At 42.9% G+C, this 6,049-nt stretch overlaps 1 pseudogene; it reads right to left on the reverse strand.

Moving 5' to 3' along the window:
- Window positions 1-1,036: 1,036 nt before the first annotated feature.
- On the reverse strand, window positions 1,037-1,975 carry LOC102388791 (annotated as a pseudogene).
- Between the last annotated feature and the right edge of the window lie 4,074 nt (window positions 1,976-6,049).

Genomic DNA, 6,049 nt, shown 5'->3' on the forward strand with positions numbered 1-6,049 from the left:
CTACAGATGTCAATATGAGAGCAGTCTCACTCTTAGCCTTTTCCATATATTGAAGATCACGCCACCCCCTCCCTCTTCTCAGTTTCTGCTTGCTGCAAGCTTTCCTAATCTCTGAATCTTTCCAAATCGACTCGAAGGCTTCTGATTTGATTCTGACCTTTGAATAGGTCTCTCAAATGCATTCGGATTTGGAGATTCGGCCACCGAATCAGGCCGCATCTCCTCCAAATTGAATTGCCTACCAAAGCTTCGCACAGCTCTATTAGACATATCCCCAAGGCTTATCTATGGCCTCCTGTCTGGGATTGATGCATCTGGATCAGGAGTAGGCATGTGTGCTTTCCTTCACGGCAACCTCAAGAAGGCCAGGGATGCAGCAAATCCATCCACTCCATTCCCCTATTCCAGTTTCAGGCAAACTACATCTGTTTTTCTGTAGTTATGTTTCTGTCTGTCAAGTGTTAGCAGAATTAGGAGTTTGGGGGACACTTTTCCTCTGGCGGAAAAATTAATGACACCAAAATAAATTGTTTTTTAGATTAAAAAAAAAAAATTTACATAATGCACACATGGCCTGTTCCCTTCAGAGAAAGTCACAGTTTCACAGAGGCCATTCTCACCAACATCTCAGCTGAAGAACCAGTGCTCTTTCACCAAGAAAGAGCCTTCCTGGGACATTGCTTCTTCTTGTACTTCCTTCTCATCTAACCCTGCAAACCCTAAAATCGCTGCTCCTTCATTCATGTGCATTTACACTGCAGACTTTTGAAAATTCTTGCTTGGGTACAAGAGACAGCATAACTGCATTAACAAAAAGCTTTTAAAGGATATATTCCTGTTCAAAGAAGTAGAATGGCATAATAATAATGAGTCCATATATAAAACCTTCATACCATAGTATCCAATGTCTTGTACAAAACAAATAATATTATGAAGAGAATTTGGAAAAAATATTTAATTGCTGAAAATTAAAATATCAAGAAAATGACATGTATATAAATAAAGGGGAACAGTAATGTGTAAGTAGGAGACACACTTATGTGGAAGCAGAGATTCTCTCCCTCCTGAGAACTTTCACCAGGGCACCTTTCACCTGTTTGTTCCTCAGGCTGTATATCACGGGGTTCAGCAAGGGATTAATGAAGCTGTAGAAAAGGGAAAGAAGTTTCTCTGTAATGGCTCAGTTGCTGCTAGTGGGTCCCATGTACATGATGATGGCCATTCCATAGAAGAGCCCCACCACAGTCAGGTGAGAGCTACAGGTAGAGAAGGTTTTGCACTGTCCCTCAGCAGAGTGGATGCGCAGGATGGCAACTAGGATATATAGATACGAAATAAGAACTAAGATGAAGGGAAACAGGAGGAAGAACACAGAGATAGCAGATGTGACAATTTTGTTGACAGTGATATCAGCACAGGCCAGCTTTAACATTGCAAAGAGTTCACAGAAAAAGTGGTCCACTTCACTGGGCCCACAGAAGGGCAATTGCATGGTAAGAATCACTTGTAATGCACCACACAGAAACCCAGAGACCCATGAACATGCCACCAGTATGAGGCACACTTTCCAGTTCATGATGAGAGTGTAGCGCAAGGGGTGGCATATTGCCACATAGCGATCATAGGACATCACTGCTAGTAATACACATTCTGTGAGGGCTGAAGCTAAGTAGAGATACATCTGTACCCCACACCCAGCAAATGAGATGGTTTTCCTCTGGAAAAGGAGGTTCCCCAGCATATGGGGGACATTATTGCAAGCATAGCAGATGTCCAGTATGGAGAGGTTACACAAGAAGAAATACATAGGGGTGTGGAGAATGGAATCCAGCCAGATTAACATAAGAATAAGTACATTTCCAATCAGAGAGAAAGTGTAAACTATGGAAAACAATCCGAAGAGGAAGAATTGCACCTTTGGGCTGATGGAGAATCCCAGGATGATGAATTCTGTGACAAAAGTATGGTTTTCCATTTTGAGCAGAAATGTACTAGGCACAAACCAACATCACTGTAATCTGGAAGAATGGAAATTAAATGCATGAAAAACAAACAAAGAACAATCTATATTTTTCCTGTAAACACTGACTCATTTATTTTTATATGCCAGTCCTATCCTTTCTCCAGTTGCCTTCCTTAAGACTAGGCCATGTCTCCAATATGGGAAATGGTATCAGGTAGAATTAAATGAATTCGTGTACATGAAATCTTAAACTGGCTGTTGTGAACACCTGTAAAACTTTTACTCACAAAATTATCCATGATATATTCCATTCTTGATTTGGGCATAAAACATTAGTTTCTTTTTATTGCATGCATTTTCAAAAGAAATACAGTGTATGTTCAAGAAAATGGTGCAGGTCTGTACTAAATCCCTCTAAAAGTTAAGTACCCAGAAACAGCATGGCAGGTGCATGCCCCCAGTAAGGAGTTAATTTAGCCGGATTATAACAGCCTATATGCTGGATGGTCTGTGTTGCACTACTAATACCAGCAAAATAACTGAGCATGTGAAATTCTTCACAGCTATTAAACAGGTAGCAAACTAAAGTTCTTAAGAGTTGAGTAACATCAGGTAGAACCTTAACTATGCAAACCTAATTGTGTCTCTGTTTGTACATGCATTATGTGGAAGCTTTGATTATATCACAACCTAGTGGAAAATAAACTTCCAGTCAGTGTCTTGAAGCCCATTAATAGAGAGCTAAAACTGTTGGTGATTATCCATGTTAGTCTGAAGTCGGGCAGAAAGCAGGGCAGAGTGGCATCTATTAATATAGAGTCCAGGTGGCTTGCCATTCTTACAGGCTTTGCAAGCTTGTCCAGCAGAGACTCATACCTGGATGAAAGTAGGGATGCAGTCCAGCAGAACATGTAGCATCCCCAGGGAAGGGTAGTTTTCTTGTAGAGTCCAGGAGTTTTGACCTGGTTGTGTTTTCAACTAACAAATGCGTTTTCAGCATCAGCTCCCCATATCAACCTTCCCTGCCTGGGCCCACATGGACCAAACTGTCTGCAAGAACAGACTGAATGTCCTCCTCATGCTTCTGGGGCCTCATCCTCTGAGGTGCAGACTTCCCTGGGAATGGAAGGGACTCAGCCATGGAAGTAGCCAGCATCTTGCAGGATCAGGCAGTTTTACTGGTAATTCACACATGTGAGCTGTAATTTTCAGCCAGTAGAATAACTAAGGGGGAGCAAGAGGAACACAAGCTCTGAACATCAACTGAGGAGGTGGAGAGAAAGGGAAGGCACAAAAATAGGAGCAGCTGCTGCTGCTGCACTCTTAGCCACGATGTCTGCCACCAGCAATCTGGCTGCAGTCACTGCTCCATGGACTCTACCATCCAGAGTGCACAACTTCCCAGTTACACCTTTGCTTTTAGTGCTGATAATTCAGAAACAAATGAGTCACTCTTGTACATACTTGTACCCTATACTAGTTCTCCATAAGGGTTACCAAATTAATCATGTGTAGTTTACTTTGTGAAATCTGCAGAGGTGTCAATAGGCATCTTTTTAACGGTTGTGCACCCATATAAAGCCGCTCAATCTCTGGAATAATTGGGTTCACCTTGCTAGAGCTATGAAAACACATCACTTCTGATGTAGTGAAGTGTGGCGATTTCTGATAGGTTTTTAAAATGAAACAGTAGCTAACTGTGTAAATGGAGAACAGAATCACTGCTGCCCACAGAGAACAGTGAAACAGACTCTGCCACACTCTCTCCTGCCATTAGCCCATTGACATATGTCTGGTCAGTCCTAAATGCCTGACGGGTCATTTAAAACATCTCAGTGGTGGAGTCACCTGGCCATAGGAAAGCTCTGTTAGTAGAAGTCTGGCTCACAGCCATAAGAGGGACCTGGTTTCAGAGTGGTTAACATGACACACTGCAAATCCTAAAGTGTGAGTCTAAATCCTTTCCCAAAGCTTGTGCCCCCTTTATGATTCCCCTTTAAATCAGTCACAGGTTGTCAGGTCCAAGTCTGGCTTCATCACTGCCTGGCATGCCATTGGCAAGAGAAGCTTTTGTCCCTAAGCACACTTGCCTGATGGACCATCCAGCAGATGATCTATTAAACAGCATCTGATGAATCAAAGGTGCTGCAATTTGTGTTTCTATCTATTCCATCTTCAAACTTGCTCATTCTGCTCTTACATCTCTTCTTCGGAGTTCTTATTTCACTGACATATTCTGTTGCATTTGGACCGTGACAAACAAGTTTTTGAAAGGCCCTTACCTTCTGGGTCTCTCTTAATGGGATGCTGCTGGCTGCAGAGGGGTTCAGGCTCTTGTTTCTGGCTTTCATTTGAAGTCACATAGCCACAGTAACTGTTCAGTCACCATAAGAACACATTACAGACTGCTTAAAAGACAGGGTTCATTACCTGCAGGATCCTGACACACACCATTGAGGGATCTGACCTGGCCAGGACCTTGTGTTTAACTTGGGAAATCTTCTCAGCTGATGGATTTATAAAATCTCCTCAATAATTGTCATGAGACAAATGAATTTAAAGGCAGAAAAATCCCAGGTCTGTGGAAGACCTGAAACCTCAACTACTTTTCAAAACAAAGATATTTCTGTCACGTCTCTGAAGAGACACATAAGAAAGCAATGGAAATGAGACAACATCTGTTGTGTGGTTTTAATTCCTGATGGGTCTCATAAAGAATCATCACAAACACAAATATTACTATATCCCCAAGGAGCTTTGGAAAAGTTGTGTTAACATCATATTGCAATGGGAAATATTAGTGTGTTTATATCTTCTCTACTCCTCTCTCCTGTTCTACCTACCTTACAGGTGTACTAGTAAAATGACAAGAGAAGAAACTGGAAAGTGACAGGCCCGAGTGTCAACCCTTTATTGTTTCCATGCGCCAAACCCCAAACTACACAATTCTACCCATGTCCCTTGGCTACCCTCAACAGCAACAGTACCATTGATGAAAGAAAGCACATAAGCCAGAATCCTGTCATCCTAGGAAGGTGTCTGTGTTTCTCTGGAGAGTGATCCTAGCTTACCTCTGCCCCACCTTGGAGGTAATGGGAGGGCAGTGCCCCCTTTCTGACCACTTCTGAAGCTAGCTGCCTAGGACTTGGGTGGTCTGCTTGGAGGCTGGGACCATTTTTAGCATCTCTAGTATAGAGAAGTCATAGAATCCTATAGAATTAGGGTTGAAAGGGACCTTAGAAATCATCTGGTCCAACCCCCTGCTCAAAGCAGGACCAACCCAACTGGATAATTCCAGCCAGGGCTTTGACAGATTGGGCCTTACTAACCTCCAAGGATGGAGAATTCATCATCTCTCTAGTTAATTTATTCCAGTGCTTCACCACCCTCCTACTGAGAAAGTTTTTCCTAATATCCATTCTAACTTCCCTTCCTGCAACATGACACCATTGCTCCTGTTCTTTCATCCGTCACCACTGACAGCAGTTTAGCTCCTTCGTGTTCAGAACCACCCTTCAGGTAGCTGAAGGTGGCTATTAAATCCTCTCTCAGTCTTCTCTTCTGCATAGTAACGTAGCCCAGTTCCCTCAGCCTGTCTTCAGAAGTCATGTGCCCCAGCTCCCTCACCATTTTTGTTGCCTCCACTGGAATCACTCCAATTTGTCCACATCCTTCCTGTAGTGGGGGGCCCTGAACTGGACACAGGACTCCAGATTTGGCATCACCAGTGCTTAATAGAGGGAAAAAACCACTTCCCTTGATCTGCTGGCAATTCTTCTACTAGTGTAACCCAGTATACCATTAGCCTTCTTCACAACAAGGGCACACTTTTGGCTTGTGGTCACCTTATTGTGCACTATAACCCCCAGGTCCTTTTCTGGAGAGCTGATGCTTAGTCAGTCATTCCAAAGCCTTTATTGGTGCATGGGGTTGTTCCAACCTAAATGCAGCACTTCGCACTTGTCCTTATTAAACCTTGTCACAACCCAAGGGTGTGATTTTTGTTTTGTGTGTGCTTTGGCACCACTGAATTATTTTCCTGCCATTTGAAGCTTTCTTTGCAGGGTGCATTTCTTCTTTGCAGCA

The sequence above is a fragment of the Alligator sinensis genome, unplaced genomic scaffold (genome assembly GCF_000455745.1).
Source record: "Alligator sinensis unplaced genomic scaffold, ASM45574v1 scaffold317_1, whole genome shotgun sequence".
NCBI classification, from domain to species: Eukaryota; Metazoa; Chordata; order Crocodylia; family Alligatoridae; genus Alligator; species Alligator sinensis.